Consider the following 18,622-nt stretch of genomic DNA (forward strand, 5'->3'; position numbering starts at 1 on the left):
GTGCTTGTCTTTGTCACTGACAGACCCAGATTGTTTGTATACATGTCTAACAATGTAATGGAAAGGATTGTGGCAGAAATATACCTAATAGAGTAAGATACTTTTTTCAGAAACAGCTATTTTATTGCTCTTAACTAACCAGACTCCCTTTGCAAAGCAGTATTTTTACTCATTATCACCAGCTTCATTTGAACTAGACAAAACAAAGTAAAACTCACAGAACACATCCACCAATCATCAACTCTAGTTTTGAATCCTTATTTTTCATGGCATGAAGGAGCGTGGAGGATGCGGGGCGGGTGACCCCCTGCAAAAGCCCAGGGAGATAAGCTCCGTGGCAAACTGGAATTTGTTGCAACTGAACTAAAGGAGGACACACACTTTTACTTTGTCTGACTGTGTGTAAAGCTCATGTTTTCAAATCACAGGTGATAAAAAAAAATGCATTACAATGTGAGACTTACTGGCGAAACATATTCATGTAGCTTGATACAGGAGTTTAGTATGACAGACTGAAGACTGAGAAGCAGTGATTTACACTGCCTCAAATTCACTGTCATCTGAACTTTCATAATCAGTTAATTCTTTATGGTCCTCCAGTATCTCCTCGGGTCCATCCTCCAGCAGAGAACCGGCATTTGGTCCCAAAGCCTGGCTGTAACTTGAGCATACGTTAACTTCCTGGAAATAAATATGAAAGATATTACAAATATTTCCAATAACTTTGTGCTATTCAGCTAGTCATAAACTCACTTTACTGAAGAATGACAAATCATTTAGATTCTGCAACAAGCAATTTATAATGCCACACCAAAGGGTCTCAAAGTGACAGCCTGGGTGTGTTGGAATGGAGTTTGAGCTCTCAACACCTTTTAGTGGTGAAGAGTTACTGTGGCTTAATTTCCTCCTTGTTAGGATATCAACTAGCAAGACCAACCGACGCTAACCTGGAGATTTCCACTGAGCAAATTATCCTAACAAAGAGGGAATTTAGGAACAGTGAATAAAGGTTTCACTCCATTTTGTAACGAGAAACTTCCGTAGCATCATATTATCTTTGGCTGTAAAGTCTGGTGGGTTTTAATGAAATAAATTAAAAATGTTGGCACCGTGGACTTGAACTGGGTTGCAGTTGAGCTGTGCCTCCAGTACAGTGGAACTAGATGGATTGACGTGAAAATGTGACCTCCACTGCATGACATTGGACACTGGACATTGAAAGGGAATAGACCTCAAAAGTCTGAACTTATCCTGTATTCAGGGTTGAGTTAAAGACCACTGTGTTAGAGGAAAGGTCATGGGGTCACCAAAATCAATACAATTGTTTGTGTATGAGTTACACGTGAGAAAAACTTGTAAACATTTGTAGTGTTCTTAACCAGGATCTGCAGTGGTGGTTGGTTACAAATACTTAGTATCCCCAAAACAAGCTGCAAGGAGATAAAGGTTAGCTTCTTAGGTGCAGTGCTGTCTCATCTCCCTCATCACAATGACCTTTTCCTCTTCAAGCCGCATTTTTGACATGTATGCATCAAAAATCTTCTTCTTTGTGAGGATATTGCTGGAATCTGAAGTCACATAAAAAACATCCGTCAACACAAGTTCTGAGTTTGAGCTGCAAGTTCTTAATAGCAGGCGTCTCATGAAGCTAAAATATAGTATGTAGTCTATGTGTTGGCAATACTATTCACAAGAAAATCATGCCAATAAAATTAAAATAAACATTGTCATTATATCATTCTATTATCAACTGTGATACTAAAAAAGTATAGACCCAGACAGCATAAAAAATGCAACCAGTACAATTACACCAGTTTTTGAGTTGACACTCAAACACACATATGTGCAAATATTACAGAAGAAATAGCGTAAAATGAAACTGTATATATACAGCAGCATATACAGTACATAATCAGTTTGTTTAATCATGCACACAGGCACACAAACAATTGGTTTAGAGAGAAACTGTTCCATACCACTCCTGTGCACTTCCCATAGCCATATTAGATCTGTGCCACTGTCTGGTCCTACCACAGAGAGTCTGCTCTCCACCTTCTCCACATCAATCCGCTCCTCACGTGGCACCTGCTCATTGTAGAGCTTGATCGTCTCCAGGAGTTTTTTCTTCTCTTCTCCCAGTTTCCTCCGTCAAGTGTCAATTTTGTTGCTGTCTATACAGTTACAAACCACAGAAAACATAATGCACAAGTTTGTGTATGCAGATATCAGAAAGTTGCGTGTAATACTGTTATGAATAATAATAACAACAGAATTAAAAATTAATAAATCAAAATTTAAATCTAATCACTGAAAAGCCATAATAACCCTGTATCTGTAAAATCTAGGGGACATTTTATAACTAAAAACTATCCCAATAATCTGCAAATTGTAAGTATAAAGTATAAACAAGAAAAACACTAGATGCATCAACATACCAGTCTGAGTATAAAGCCTGGCTTTTTTTTGATGTACACCAAGAAACATTTGTTCGATTGATTGCTGAAGGTCATCACATCGGGAACCAGCAGAATCTTAAAAAACAACAAAAACAATAACATAATGATGTTTTTTTCGGTAGTAAATATCAAGAGTTCCAAGTTTAAGTTTATCTGAAGGCCAAATGCTCAACAAATTTGCAGCAAACAAAAGAGGATGACATTCCCTGTCTTAATTCTCACAGCTGGCAAGAAATAATTCCTAACACAAACAAACAAACAAACAAAAAAAACGGGAGGTAATCAAAACTGAATAAAAAAGAGAGAATATGGCACACAAAAAGCTACAACAAAGCTAAACTACTTAGTAGAATGCTCATAAAATACTGTACCATCGGTAGCCCACTGTTTGACATCATGTACCCACTGCTGCATCATGTTCTCAGGACACCCAACTTCACTGCTCAAATCCTCTAGTCTCTGAGACTCAGCCTGAGCCTTTTGGAAAGTCTACAGTAAAAAAAGGGGGAGTGTAAGTTCATTAGTTCTTTATAAATGTGATCAAAAACCTGATCCTGTCTCAGGGTATCTGGTCAATACCTTGATATATCTGCTGGACAAGGCAAGATGAAGGCCATCCTGCTTCCGTCTGTTCCACCCAATTGCGTGGATCGTCAGTATGTCATTCCTGGCTTTTTAACAGCACATATTATATGAAGCAGGAAAGTGCCATTAATTGTATTGGTATGGTTGTATGTTTAATAATGGTATTTCAGTTCAACATTGCACTGACAATTAATCTCTAATTAAAGACAAAACTGAGTTTTATTAATGTACTATAATATTAGGAGAATATTACAAATTTTGCTAACTTTCTTTTATCTCATACTGATAAAGTATTAGAATGAAAAAGAAAGCATAAAAGACAGGTTTCATGATATAATAAGAAACACTTACCAGATTTTGTCATATACTTGGTGGTGAGGGCGAGAAAGGTAGCTGTTTACCATTTCCACCTCCTCCCCTGCAGTTGTGCCTGCACCCTCCTGGTTTCTGCCACTCCAGATGATCTAACAAATCACAGAGAAACTTATCCTCATATACACTATAGTAAGTAATGAAATTCCAATCAAATCAATTAATTGATTATAATCAAATTACAATTTAAAATGGTATGATGAAGAATATGTAGTACTCTCACACTTGGTTGAATGGGCCTTGGCATGCATGACGGACAGGAATGGCCTCATCTGCAGCAAAGGTCTGAGGTCCATCATGGATGCTGCCAGCTTCTCCAGGTAGGGCCAGTATTTGCAGGCAAAAGCTGTGCAGTAGAACTGCCCTTTTGTGGTTGCCTGAAGCTCTTTTTGCAGGAACAGGGGATAGGCAAATATTTCTCCCCTGTACATATTGAGAGCCTTGAGCAACACTCCATGCCTGCAAACAACCACCTCAAGCCCCTCTTCATCAAGTTTGCTCGCTCTTCTTGCAGTCTCCCGAGCAGCAGACCACTGACTTGCTCCACAGGTTCCTCTCACACAAGTCTGCATGAAAAAATATTCTGGTTAAAACTGAAAGCCGTGATTTTCTCAAAATTAGTTATTTTATCCATCAGGAACATGGAGTGACATCAGCTGGCATCTTTGTGATTTGAGACACTAAAAGTTTATTTTCATACTAGTACATAATACTAGTTTGTGTTATATAAGCTGACACCAAATGATCTTGACAGATACAAAAAATATTAAATAATGGACAAATCATACTTTTCAACTGTCTCAATTGTCATTTTTGGCCACATAACATATTTAAAGCAAAGTTGCAAACATTACTAACACTTTTAATTTTGCATCTGACGCCCTCAACAAAATGGTGGACATCTGCGTCTCTGGAGATAAAGGTGCCATCAAAATATGGCTCCTCTGACCTTAATGGAATAAGAAAAAAGATGTTCATCAACCTCAGACATTATTTTTTCAGTTTATTTTACAAAGTGTACTACAAAGTAAATCAACTAACCCTTTTGACTGCCGAAATCGGTATTGTTTTCTGTTGCCATCTGCACAGAGAGCAAGCATGTTTGGTGTACATGCTGGGCAGGTGAACTGTTCCACGTTGGCCATTCTGTCACATTGGTACTGGCAGAATGTATATTCAACGAAGCTTCGTTGGAAGACATCTCCATGTATTTTCCCATCCTGTTGATTAGTAAAAAGTAAAATGAAATAACTACACTAATATTATCTTACCTCTACTTCAGGCAACTTTCATCCAGACTTAACTTACCCTTCCAAAGAGAACAGTCCTGCTCTCCAACATCTGCAAAAATGCTTGTCTTGACAAACTTGGGGCAACAGTTTTCATCTCTTGAATGTGCTGAAGACATCCATTGAAAACAAAGTGTCAGCATGCACAGTTGCTGCCAATATCCACTCTTTATAAGGTCTCCCGGTCAGGTGTCCACTGTGCCAGACACATCTGCACAGCAGATTTGGCATGTGCAAATCATACCATCCTAAAAACAAAAAGTAGTACATTAAATTGCTGGTTATTTTGAGACACACACTGGGGCAAAAAATTAAAATTAAAATATAAAGCTACAGGTCATACCATTAATGCAAACCAAAATGACCGCTCTGCCAGCTGACTCTTTGATGTTTACAGGGTCACATTTGCATATCTGGGAGGGTCTCACTGTTGGCAATAGACGTTCTGAAATGAGAAGATTAATAATTAGGGAGAAGCCTTAAAAATGCATCCAATTAACATTAGAATTTAAGAAAAATAAGATGACTCAAAAAAACAACTTTACCAAAAAAGATTAACAAATTACTTTGACTGACAAGTGAATACACGCCATCCTTTTTGGCACAGCACACTGTTGGCTTGATGGGCTTGTAAATTCCCTCTATGCATGAGTCCCTGTTATGAAGTGTGAGCTTTGTGTGTATTTGTATGTCACACTCCATACACAGCCACTCATCTGGCATGCAGTCTCTGCAGTGAATGATGGCAGGGGATGTGCAATGGCTGCACTTCTTGTCAGGAACCTCGTTGCAGAACAGCAAACAGTCAATGTGATGGGCCCTTGTGTTCCGCCACTCATCCTGGGCTGCAGTTTGGCGCAAGCTCCACGATGAAGATGTTGAAGGCTGTTCCATTGGCTGTTCTGATGAGGTCAGAATGTCCTTCAACATCTGCATCTCAGTGTCTGAAAGACAGATAAAATAAAATGAACATTCATGTCATGCTTTGTGCTAACTAAATTAATTACAGTAAGGTGTAATCTTACCAAACATGTGTTGAGAGCTGTTGTCTTGGCTCACTGTAGGAACCTCTTCAGACTCATCACTGGGAGCCACAGAAACTGAAAAGATACAAAGACAAGAAAGAGATAAAAAATACATCTGTTACAGGCATAAAATTCAATGTCTGTATGTTAACTTAACACTGTAATTGGGCTGCACATTTAATTGAAATATCGACAGCACATACAGCCAAGTGCAATATCTAAATCGCAGAGGTGTCAATATTTGGAAAAAAGAAGAAAAAATCATTATAATGAAGAACTTTAGTACTGCAGAGATGGCCTGACAAGCAAATCTTGTTCCCCAGAGGAAAGAAAACATGTTTGAATAATACAGACCTCAATAATGTCGCATCATCATGGTTTTAATTCTTTTTTTTTTTTTTTGTTTTTAGTAAAAATGAAAATTGTGACGCAGAAATTCTTTCCAACTAATCATTAAATACTGTCATGATAATCACAAATTTTCCTGGTAAAGTCCCATCATTTTGCTCTATTGTAGAAAGTACAAAGCTAGCGTCTTCCGATTAGGGCACACCTAACCTTTAGAGTTGTGTATCAGGTCAACCAAGCTTCACATTAGTCACTGAAAATGAAGGCATGGGTAATTTCCAGGTCTGACTGATGATTAGGTCCATGACTCACGAACAGTTTTTTAATGTGTTTTTTCTCAGCACTTGAAGATCAAAAACATAATAGTAAGACAAAACATAGACAAATGAAAGGTTTCTACTGAAGGTTTAATGGACCACCACAGTGATTTGGATCTTATGGTTCCATCTCCTTAAGAGAGGAATGGGACTCACTACCTGCTTCATTTTGACTTCATTTATCTTGTTTCCAGACCTATACCAAATATACATTGTAAAACAGATGAAGCTGACAACATATGGAACAGATCCAACCTATGACCTTTCTAATGGCGCAATTTAAAAGACAATATATAAAGGAAATATATATAAATATATATAAAGGACAAACATAAAGGAAATGCATGTGCACTGGAGGCCCCACCTAGTTTGGTGGTCTATGTTTCAAACACAATTAAATGACATAGGGCTACAGTATGTTAGCTGAATTTTGAATACCAGGGAGACAGTTACTTGATATTACCCATTTGAGGGGGGTAATTTTGTAAGACATGAACCACCTGTAGCTGAAGCACGTTTCCTTGTCTCTCCACTCCTAGTTCTTTTCAGTAATGGACGCCCTTCTGCATCTCTCTCCACCCATCGGACTTGAAATTTAGTGCCCTTAGCAGGTATAGTGGATGCTGCTCTGTCCTTGGCTTTCTTTGCCTTGCATGACAGAGAGTGAACATTGCATGATACAACTTAAATACATTCAACTCTTGAGAAGTTTCGTACAAATTTCACTCTCCAATTCACACACTTTAGTATCATCACCAATACTGCAAGATTACTGAAGATACTCACTTTTTCTTGAGCCAGAAGCATGTCTGCAAGGAAAATAGCATCCTCTGCTTTGCCTTTGTCTTACTGATCAGCCATTTCAGACAGACAAACATATTGGCAGGCAGAAGGACTTTCAGACGGACAGACAGACAGAAAAAAGAGAGAGATGGTGTGTGTGTGTGTGTGTGTGTGTGTGTGTGTGTATGCGTGTGAGAGAGACAGCAAGGACAGTATAGGAGTGGCTCTTAAAAGAGCTGTTGGTCTGTTTTAATGAGAAGGTACAGGTGGAGGATATAGGGATAACAAAAAGAGCTGTTAGACAAGAAAAAAGAAAATGGTTACTTCTTTTATAGCAAGACTTATAGGATTTCTCATATTATAAATGCAGAACTGTAACATATGTAATCATATTCAACATGTTCACTGCGTGGATTTTAGCAAAATAAAGGACAGGAGCTATTTGAGGACAATATAGATCTACTAAACTGTGCTGAATTCATTGAAATTAATTTAATTCACCATCTAAACAGCAGGACAATCCTCTTTCTACAGAAAGCTTGTGGCTCTTATTAACTTGTTGCAGGAAATGTGTAAAATAGGAGAATAGTGGAGAGCCAGCACCACAGAATAGAGTAGACAGTACACACAGACAAGCCCATCTTCGCGTCACATTTCATCATCAACAAGGCAGTGACATTTCTCTACTCCACGTTGCTATAGTGACAGATGATGCCTGGAGCGACTGTTTATTAACCTGCTATACCATTAATTCATTCATCAGCAACTTAACAGTAACGTCAAAGCGAGTTCCACAGTCCACACACGCACATATAACGTTACAGGAAGTTTAAAACCACATTAGGACTTTTTAAATGGACCTAAATTGATAAAAAAGATGACAGGACTCTGGTGGGTTGGATCGTCACGTCCACGCAGCGTCCTGTAATATGTTCAGACTTAACAGTAACCCAGGCGTTGCTTTTACTTCCTCTACTTTAACAAACATTAACATAAAGCTATAAAAGAGACAACTTTCTCAGCTGACGGTAGCTGTAAAGCTAGCACAAATGCTAAAAGAGCTAGCTGGACAGGATTACCTCTCCAGACACGGTAACATTAGGCTACTTCTCCTGGCGACCTTCGGCTCTACCGTCTAATGAAATGTAATTAACATGATAAAACTCACAGTCAACCTCAAACATCTTAGACAAAAGCCATAAACGAATAAAAAATAAAGAAATCAGACATGTATCATCATCTACCTGTTGCAGAGGGGGCTGGGAATGATCTGTAAATTTTTCGTTGGTCCGTGAAAAAAGTGGGTCCGTAGGCATCGAAAAAATGATCGCCCCCTGCTGGTACTGCAACTTCAAGGAGGCGTGTCTTTTACACGCCTAGGCGAGGTAAACCGTGACTCTGACACGGAATCCCTATGGACCGGCGGGTGTATTACACACTTCACCGTGATACTGGGTTGGCCCAGAAGAAGCCCAACCACACACCAAAACAATGAGAAAATGCAGACCACCACACTCTTCTACTGGGTCATAAGTGATGATTGAGAGGAATTATATTTGTATAAGTCTATATGTTTTATTTTGAAAATCCTGCATACTCTACCTTTATTTACATCATGTTTGATGTAATGAAAAAAGTTTGCAAATTTTGTATCCGGAATTACAGAGCACATAAACATAAAACTAATGAAATTTTCCTTAAAATTACAGAGCAAAACATAAGATTGTTCGTGTGGACATAAACCTTTATATAACGAGCTACATGTTTAATTACAGAAATTGAATGTAAAAGTACATATAAATATAAAACTAAGATTTACTGTTAATTTACAGAGAAAAAACATTAAATTGTTAGTATGGAAATAAACCTTAATTTAATGACCTGCAAGTTTAATTACAGACATTGAATGTAAAAGTACATATAACTATAAAATTAATAAGATTTATTATTAATTTACAGAGAAAAACATTAGATTGTTAGTATGGAAATAAACCTTAATATAACGAGCTATGTGTTAAATTACAGAGATTGAATGTAAAAGTACACATAAATCAAAACAAAAACAAAGATTTACCGTTAATTTACCGTTTATCCAAACTGGCCAAGAACCGTGCTTGTAGAGGTACGTGATCCGTAGGAATTCAGCATTGATCTGAAATATACAAATTAGACAACACATTTCATGCTAAGGCATATGATTGACAAAGAACAAAAGATCAGGAAAATATAGTGTTGTTTGCCTGACTGGACTCTGGACTGGATGGAGTACTGAGAGATGATAGATTCTAGATTCTGTCAGATTCTCGCACAGGAATACAGAAGCTCTGTAAGAGTGACCAGTGAGCCTATTCCAGTGTCTAATGTCTATTGTCTGTAAATGCTGAAATTTCTTTTTTTCAGGGACATAGTTTCACAGTAAAACAAGAGTACAACACACTCACAAAAATATAGTATTAACAGATTATGACAGTGATTTAACTCATACCTCTTCTTCTTGAAACATCGCTGGCCATCGCTCCTGGAGTTCGTCCACCTCGGGCTGTTTTTCCACAATTTCTTGTCTACGAAGGGCAAATGTCTTGGCCATTTTTTCTCGGATAATCCTCCCATTGTTCTGTTTCTTCACCTCCTTCAAAAGTACCTCCCGCTCCATCTCAAGATTGTCTGCTGTCATGCCAGCTGGATAGGACGGCACATGGTTGGCCTCACCACGTTTAGGTCGCTTGACATTTTTTGCTGGATGGGCGTCATCTGGAGCTTTGGTCTTTAGAGCATTGACAGCCAGCTCGGGCATCCAAGTCCCTTCAGTTGGGTACAGAGGTTTCCCATCCTGGTTTTAAGTCTCTGTGTCCAGCCATAGCAGCCATTCCGAGATCCTGGCTCTGCCAAGCAGGGGTGCTTCTTGATCAGTGCCTCTGAAACCTCACAGAAGTCTGAGCTTTTCGGGTAAGCTTTATACTTGTAGATCTCATCAGACACCTTTTCCAGAATGTCTGACTTCATCCTAGGACTGACTTTCAACCTTGTTCCATTTGCCTTGAAAGCAGCATTTCCTCTCTCTAACTGGACTTCAGTGTCATATGAAAAGCTTGGAATGGGAAACTCTTTGGGCCACTGCTTGGTCCTTGAAGAAGGACCAGAAGAGGTTGTGGAGAGGATCACCGTGTCATCAGTTTCACCAGAGGTGGAAAAGGCGTCATCACTACTGAGGCTGACATGAACAGCTGTCTGTGCAGGAGCTGTGTCTTCATCAGGCAAAGGGATTACTTTGATGATGCCAAGATCCTGAAGTCCTCCAGTAGATGTTAAATTTACAAATGTATCACCAAAGTCTTTGTCCTGGTACTGGATCCTGAAGTTCCCACTCAATCCACAAGCTCTCCTCACATCATCAACAAGCTCCTCCACAGACTCTGGAATCCCATTTGGCAGCAACAATTTTCTTTTGTTGTCTTGACTCAGAAAAACCAACAGCTTTGCAGACTTCTTTCCAGCCATGCTCAAGAGTCTGAGAGAGTAAGAGAGAGAGAAAGAGAGAGAGAGAGAATAAGATTAGTTCAAGTCAGACTGACTTTGAGTATTAACAGTATACACATACTAGACAATTTCTGAAGAAATTGCAATATATGCCTGCTCCTCTGTGCATCTGCCACCACCATGCTGTCTTCATGCTCACGGTGGTGTGTTGATGATGGTGATGATGTTGTGTGTGTGTGTGTGTCTTTGTGGATGTATTTGTGTGTGCTGTGTGTTGTGTGCTGTGTGTATATGTGTTTGTCCGTGTGTTTGTGTGTGTGTGTGTTGTATGTCTGTGTACAGTATTTCTTAGTGTGTATTTCTGTGTTGGTAGGGCTGTTTGTCTGTGTTTGTGAGTCTATGTACTTTTTTACATGGATGAGTGTGTGTGTGGATGCACGCGCTCCCGCGCGTGTGTAAATGTCTGTGTGTGTGTCTCTTTGTGGATGTGTTTTTGTGTGCTTGTGTGTCTGTGTACATCTATTTGTATGTGTGTTGTGTGAATGTGTGTTGTGTGTCTGTGTGTATTTGTGAGTCTATGTGCTTCTTTACGCTTGTCTGGTTCTCTGTGTATCTGAATGGGAGTTAACCTGAAAAATGCTTCTCGAACTGCTGCTGACCACACCTCAGCCGTACATCCTATCACCGCAGTCAATATGTCGTGAAAGAGATGAAAGTCTGAGGAACGCAATGATGTGTTTTGTTTTTTCGTGGAGCCAACACTGTGGTCAGAGTCACGATTTAAACACAAGGACCGCTTCTGAAAATCCTGTTTTCATTTTGTATGGGTCCCTATGGAGAAATTTCGAGGTGACTGTCAGCAGTTGGTGACTGTCAAAGCCACTGTGTTAGTGTCTTGGCTTAGATTTCATAGTGTGAGCATGTGAACAAGCGTGCCTACATTTGTGGCAAGTTTCATGTGTGTGCAGTGAAATTTGTGGCCGCTGGCACAGTTTTTCCAGAGATTTTTGATGGATTTTTTTCCCCTCCTCTCACTCTAGCAATGACATCACCTGCTCTCGCCACGAAAATCCTGTGCAATACACACTCATTATAAATTTTGAAACTGGCCAAAAACTTCATGAAACTTAAACTGTGATTGTCCGAAAACCATAGCAGCTGTCAAAAATGTCGAGGGTTGTGTGTCCCGTTTAAACTTTGAATGACCTTTCTAGGTGAGAGTATGGCGAAGTTACGTGGCTTCAAAGTCCGGTGAGTTTTGTGACTTTTGGGACTTTTTGAGACCTCGCGGGTGGGATTTCCCATCATAAGCAGTGTCAGTTTTTTACGATTTATTTCGCCATGGTAACGCAAATCGCTTAGAAAAGTCATAGCACACCATTCCCAAACGAGGCGCACGTTTTGATATATGATTCGTTGGGGTTTTCTCAAAGCTGGACTAGTTATGCTACCAAATTTGGCGGAAGATGAAGATTACAAAATAAAGTCTGTCCTGGGAGATAGTAATATACGCCTTCTCTGCTGTGCAGAGCAGGCATAAAATTATTATATACTGTATATCTACCTTTAGAAAAGGGCTGACAAAATAAAAGGTTGCAGAGGGAGGATGCTGACTTCTTGAGCTTGGAGTGAAATTCTGGAGAAGAGAGGAGGGAGGGAGAGAGAGAGAGGGGACAGGGAAGGAGAGAGAATAAGATTACTTCAAGTCAGACTGGCTTTCTGTAGTAGCAGTATATACAGTATATATATTTATATCTACCTTCAGAAGGCTGACAAAAGGTCGCAGATTGAAGTTGCTGTCTTCTTGGAGCTACGAGTGAAATTCTGGAGGAGAGAGAGAGAAAGAGAATAAGATATTTCAAGGCATGAAAAACCTATTTTAGATCATTCATGCAGTAATGCCAGAAATAAAATTAATTGCAGAGTTCAGAGTAATTTCCACTGTATAATCTAATGCACATTTTAAATCATAAAACAATGGTCATAATGTAACCTTAAACGTGGATATATCTTTTTGGAACCACCAGGCGCCTCCGAATAATGTAGTCAGCCAGTTGGTATGGGTCTGTAAGACTGTGGTGTTCAAGAAGTTGGATTCCCCTAGCAGATGTGGTCAGGATATAGGCTCTGTAATGTTCATTGTACCTCCAGTCCAGTGTACATCAAGCCGTCTGACAACAAAAGTGACTTCTCTTGGAGAATGATCATCTGAATGATCTCACATAACTCAGACCTGCAAGCTCCCCATGTGAAATGATCATGCCATTCCTATAGTTAAAGGCTCCATAAGTCACATCTTCTGCCATGCACAAAAGATCCAGGTTTGGGTGCTTCTGCCTCACAGCATGTGATATTTCCTCATTCAGAACATCGATGGGAATGGAGGAAACATTTCTAACTTCCAGAGTTGGTGTGGGGAAGCTGTACAGGTGCAGCTGATGGGCCACATGAAATTGATGCCTCTGTGACAATGATAGGAGCACATTTTTGAAGCAGTTTGTGTGATGCACAACCCTTTTAAAGAAGCTGTGTTTTGCCTCAAAACACATCGTCCATAGTGCAACCAGGGGACCAAACTGCTCAATGAGCTGTGGTGTTTGGGCAGAATTCTTTGGTCAGGGAAAGCCTCTTTCAATCTACAAGGTCTGGTGACTACAAGGTCTACAATGTCTTTTAAATCAGTAAGGACTTGTCAGGCAGGTTCATTAGCAGGCACCTTGTCTCCAATCAAAAGACGTAAAAATCTCAATAGGCCCCAGTTTTCATGTGCATTCCCCCCGATCCTTTTCTTTGTTGAATATGCAAGAGGTACAGGATGCGGACGATTTTTTTTGTCATTCCACTTAAAAGGAAAAGTTTGTATTGCTTCATTCAAGTTGTCCAATGTAAAATATTTTTTACTTACAAAGACAGCCAAACAGTGCCCTTTATCGTCTTTCCCAGCTTAGAGATAAAAACTCCATGTTGCTCCAACGTGACAAGATCATCTACCAGAGGTTCCAGCACTTTTTCATATCCATACTGCTTAACATCATTGCTATTGATCAAAGCAGCTAAATTTATGGCAGACAGGGATGAGTGGGACCCTGGAGGTAAATTACCTAAAATCCAATAAACACCTAAGATCTTATGTATTTTCCTGGACATGCCAAGGCGGTTACAAATCTCAAATTCGTCCACATACAATATCAATGAAATAGCAGTCTCATTAGAGAGCAATACATTCTGCTGAAAGTTGAGTGAATCAAAGAAGCATGTACTGTATATTTCAGTCCATCACCCCCTCTATGATGAGATTTCAAATTAATAGCTTTATCTAGTATTGGCTGGCAACTAAGAATCTGCTGCAGTGACTTAAGTATTGGAACATACTGGAATGACCTTCTATTCTTTCAGTCAAGCACATACTCCAAGGGTTCTACAACACTGAAATGATTTTTGTAGTATGCCTTTCGTTTCCAAGATGTAGAGAGAGGACCTTTATCTCCAACTGCAGTTTGAATGGGATAACACTGAAGCAATTTTTTCTGTACCTATGAGTCCTGAATGATCCATAAACATTTCTTTTGTACGAGCAACTTTGAAAAATACAGTTTACAGTCTCGTGATTTTTCAGATGCTGTCCTAAGTGCTGCAAGTAGTCTTTGAGTTGAAATTTGCTTGTATTCACACAAAAGGCATCTCAAAGTTGTCTGCTGATCTTTTTGTGGGTTCAGTCGAGGGTGGCTTCTTGACAAATGGCTCTTAAGGGCATTCCAGGTAGTAAAAGAACAAGGGCAGGTTGAATATGTGCAAGGGTAAGCACGGCGGCATCCAAAATGTCTATGCTGATATTTGTAATGCTTCAGAAGTTCAGATCTTCGTGATTTGGTGACACCACAGTCTTTACATTTCCACATTCAGCAGACTACTGGAAAGGGGGAGGGGGAGTGGGTTGGTACATAAAAAAGACCCAAATTACATTTGCATTGTTGGTATTAGGTGATACTGAAAACTCAATTTATAAATATATATTACAAAATATCATCATCTTTCTGTAGAGTCCTCATGATTATATAGTAATATTTGGAAACAATTTTGTCTTTGATGGTAGGCAAATCTTCGTGATTACCACTTGAACTGACAAAATGAGGTATGAAACATTTTAAGGACTATTTGAAATTTTGATTTCTCTTTTACATGACACAGGATATTACCATGTGGTATGTTTATTTAACATGTGACTTAATGCATACATTAACCATATTGTGTGATATTCAAAAATTCCTTTTGATTTTTCTATTGTTTTCAACCATATCACCCTGCCCATGAATTCCACTACCACACAAATTTGCTTTGACAGCTCGAATTCCCCTTTGGATTCAGTCGCGTAAAATAAAACTCCCTATCACAGGTGATGAACAAGATTAATACTAATCTTATAATAATCATGAACATAACCTTACATCTGATACTCAACTGCATAGTTCAAATGGCATTCAAATATGACCACTTACCGATTAAAAGTTGCTGCTTTTGATTATGTGCAATCATTTCAGGCCTAGAAGAAAGGGAGACATTTGTTAATGGGAACAAAGTAACACACACACACACACACACACACACACAAACAAGACTACAGTGTTTTCCATTGAAACACATGCAAACACTCTGTGTGTCTTTCCCCCACTTCTAGCCCGCCGTTTAATGTAACAGCAAACGCCGTTATGGTCGTGTTAATCGCAAATCGGGCAGCGACACCGCAAAGAAAAAGAAACACAGTCCGAGCGAAGCACCGGAGCCGCGGAAGGACACCTGGCCGTCACCGACAACCAAAGCCCCGACTGGTAACAAGTATGAGGGCCGTGGTGAGCTAGCTCGATGCTAACTTCGGCTAGCGGTAGCGGTTAGCATCTGCTGCTAACGCCCGCTTCCCAGCTCACCACAACGGCCCTACTGCCCATTAGAGCATAAAACTGGAGGCTCCCGTTGTCGGCGACGGCCGGGCACCGGCCCACGGCCCCAGTGCCCCACTCAGACTGCACCCCACTTCCCCGCTGCTACTGCTGTCTGGAGCAAGAGGCTACACAGTTGAGCCCAGAGGAGGGGCCCAGTTTGAATGTTGTGTTTACAAACAGAAACAGACAAAACTCCAGACCCAACCTTTAATAAATAACATTACCATAGCATGCATCAAAAACGACAAGATATCAAATTATGATTCCTACTGGAGTTAGCAAACCTGGATAGCTCTGCTAGCTAACGTTAGCTAATAATGTGTCGATGTCATACCAAACAGTCACGGCTAATCGACGTCGTGTGATAAACAACGACGTAAAGTTCGTTTGTGTAACAGTGATGTAGAAAAATATATACATATTCAACGGTCCTGTTATATTTCTTACCGATTTCTTTCTCTTTTCTTCCGTGGCGTTTTCATGCGAGAAAGGAAGATGGCGGAAAATCCAAACTTGAACTCGCCAGTTTGGTGACGTCACTACGCACATCACGTGCATACGTGTCATCACACGACATGCAACGCGTTTGCACTTGAATGGAAAATTACTGTTTGATTCAAAGTCAGTAATAACTTTGAACCAATGAGGCCTTGATTTACATTTAATGAAAGTGATACAATACATTAAACCAAAGAAAAGACAGAAACATAGTTATAAGATATGCAAAAACAACGCAAGGGAACAACGCGTTTCGCGTTTAGCGTTTAGCGTCATCAGGTTCACCTCATCAGGTCAGACATATCGTTTCGCGTTTAGCGTCATCAGGTTCACCTCATCACCTGATGAGGTGAACCTGATGACGCTAAACGCGAAACGCGTTGTTCCCTTCATTAAATTTCGATAGTAAAGTCTATGTCAGTGTGCGGAGGAATTTTTTTGCATATCTTATGATTTACGTCCTGCTTCCTACCAGCACCTGACGATCTGTGGCTGTGCAAGGAGATTTCATTGATTCCAGAAACATAGTTATATTGGGTCAGTTCAAATAGAAATCCCTCCTTCCATGAACGGTAGCCCATGTTCACTTTTTTCAGTGTATTTTAATCTGTCTTAGATCCCTGGACAGAACTAATAAAAAAATTGTATTCATACACTGCAATGGAAAAAAACATTTACAATCAATTAAATATAACAGCCTATGCGATGAGGGATGCAGGGGTACTTTATTTAATTTATTTATTTATTTATTTATTTGGGGGGGGGGGGGGGGGGTGTTTTTTTTTTTTTTTAATAATATTAAAGTAGATAAAAGTGTAACCTATGATTGATGATTTTGAGTTTCCTGTTATGGGCTCTTATTGTGAAGAGTGAAAGAGCGAAGTGGTATATGCAATGTTTGCTTTTGACTGGGAAAAAGGGAGAAGTCGTCCTTAAGTTACTTGAGCCTCTGTGTTTATCATTTTATAGTTTCACCAAGGCAGTTACAAACCCTTGGCTATACGGTAATGCAAAAATTTAGATGCCAACCGCCCTTAAACACCAAATAATAAGAAGAAGAAGAACTGCCCAATAGTGATGGGATACTCGATTCCTTTTACTGACTCGAGTTTGTATGAGTCGCTCACTAAAGTGAATCGGGTTTTCGAGTCACTTGAGTCACTTGAGTCAGTCACCCATAGTGTGCCCCACTGAATGTACAAACAGGTTCCAAACCACTCCAGTCCCCAAGTCATTGTGAAAAAAAGACTAAAAATCAAGAAGTCTCTGAGGCAAAACATTTATTTTTCTTTCCTTCTCTCTAAATAAATGCAAATAGCCCAAACAGCCAATAAATTAACATTCAGTGTGAAACAGTGCAACATTATAATAAAATGTATGAAACTGTGCACAAATAGAAAAAATAAGTTACCTAAACAATAGTGCAAAAATAATAATATTCTAACACTGTACATTGTACCAGTGCACCATTAGAATAAAATAACTATGTACAGAATGAATGAACTCCTGCTTCCTTCAAAATGACGCCTCTTCACAAATTGGCATTCAGGAAAACAAGCTCACGCACCTTCCAGGACTGAGCCTGTTTCTCCTGTCAGTTACAATTTGCCCAGTCTTTGAAAAGATCCGCTCTGATGGCACTGATGTTGCCACAATGCAGAGCCTTGTCTCTCTCTCACACGTTCTTGTAAACGAGGGCACGAGATCTCCACCACTCCAGAGGGTCGGCTGTTCGGGTAGGAGCTGCTCACTCAGGAGCCCTTTAATCTCCAGCATTGCCTCTGTTAAGGGGTTTTGGACCCCTGGCCTCAGTGAGGAAACCCACTCCTCAAAGTCAGCTCAAATTGAAGGCACTGACTAGTGGAAGGACTGACAGGTGGGTTAGCCTCCTCTACCTCTGTGCTGGGTGTTGCTGGAGACAGTGATCTTGCCTCCCTCGATGCTGCTCCCACCACCCTTGACACAGCCTCCTCTGCATATTTATCCTGCACAAATGCATGCTTCTTGAACCTGGGGTCCCAGAGTGTAGCATCTGCGAACAGGTTCACCTGCTCAATCCCCCCCAACCTTTTGGTTAGTTCTGCCATAAGAAAGTCAACCATGTCAAATATTGGCTGGTGGATGGAGGTATTTCTCTGCCGGTGTGCAGTAGCCCTCTGGAGCCCTCTCACCATTAGTATGACTTTTGAACCCATACTGTAACTAGTACTATGCCCTTTTCTTCTTTATCATATTGCAGTTGTAGCCTGTTAGATACAAAGTTCTATTTCAAATTGCACGTCTCCAGCAATAAAAATGCATAACTGTTTGTTTCAGTTAACTGTTATTTTAGTGTTTACTCTATTCCTACTGTGTTGCACAGTGAAAAAATGATTTTCCTCACTGAATGTACAGTTTTGTATTGTTGAAATCACTGTATGGATGTTCTCTCAGCATCAATCATTTTGAGAAATGCGTCAATTACAAAATATGTAATAAATATATGCATTATTACACTGTTTTTACTTACCTCTCTGAACTCAGTTCCACAGTCAC

At 39.8% G+C, this 18,622-nt stretch overlaps 3 long non-coding RNA genes across 3 annotated transcripts; all 3 read right to left on the reverse strand.

Annotated features, from left to right (window-relative positions):
* Window positions 1-2,407: 2,407 nt before the first annotated feature.
* Window positions 2,408-3,412, reverse strand: LOC125890298 (uncharacterized). The gene is made up of 4 exons (XR_007449538.1): window positions 3,393-3,412; window positions 3,036-3,127; window positions 2,828-2,945; window positions 2,408-2,531 (listed from the first exon to the last, which is right to left on the reverse strand). It is a non-coding gene; the product is annotated as an uncharacterized LOC125890298 (long non-coding RNA).
* An 873-nt stretch (window positions 3,413-4,285) lies between these two features.
* On the reverse strand, window positions 4,286-4,804 carry LOC125890299 (uncharacterized). The gene is made up of 3 exons (XR_007449539.1): window positions 4,722-4,804; window positions 4,455-4,633; window positions 4,286-4,362 (listed from the first exon to the last, which is right to left on the reverse strand). It is a non-coding gene; the product is annotated as an uncharacterized LOC125890299 (long non-coding RNA).
* Window positions 4,805-10,275: 5,471 nt separating this feature from the next.
* On the reverse strand, window positions 10,276-16,115 carry LOC125890293 (uncharacterized). Its single transcript, XR_007449533.1, has 5 exons — window positions 16,037-16,115; window positions 15,149-15,192; window positions 12,412-12,476; window positions 12,217-12,288; window positions 10,276-10,683 (listed from the first exon to the last, which is right to left on the reverse strand). It is a non-coding gene; the product is annotated as an uncharacterized LOC125890293 (long non-coding RNA).
* Window positions 16,116-18,622: the final 2,507 nt, after the last annotated feature.

The sequence above is a fragment of the Epinephelus fuscoguttatus genome, linkage group LG6, assembly GCF_011397635.1.
Source record: "Epinephelus fuscoguttatus linkage group LG6, E.fuscoguttatus.final_Chr_v1".
In the NCBI taxonomy this organism is placed as follows: domain Eukaryota; kingdom Metazoa; phylum Chordata; class Actinopteri; order Perciformes; family Serranidae; genus Epinephelus; species Epinephelus fuscoguttatus.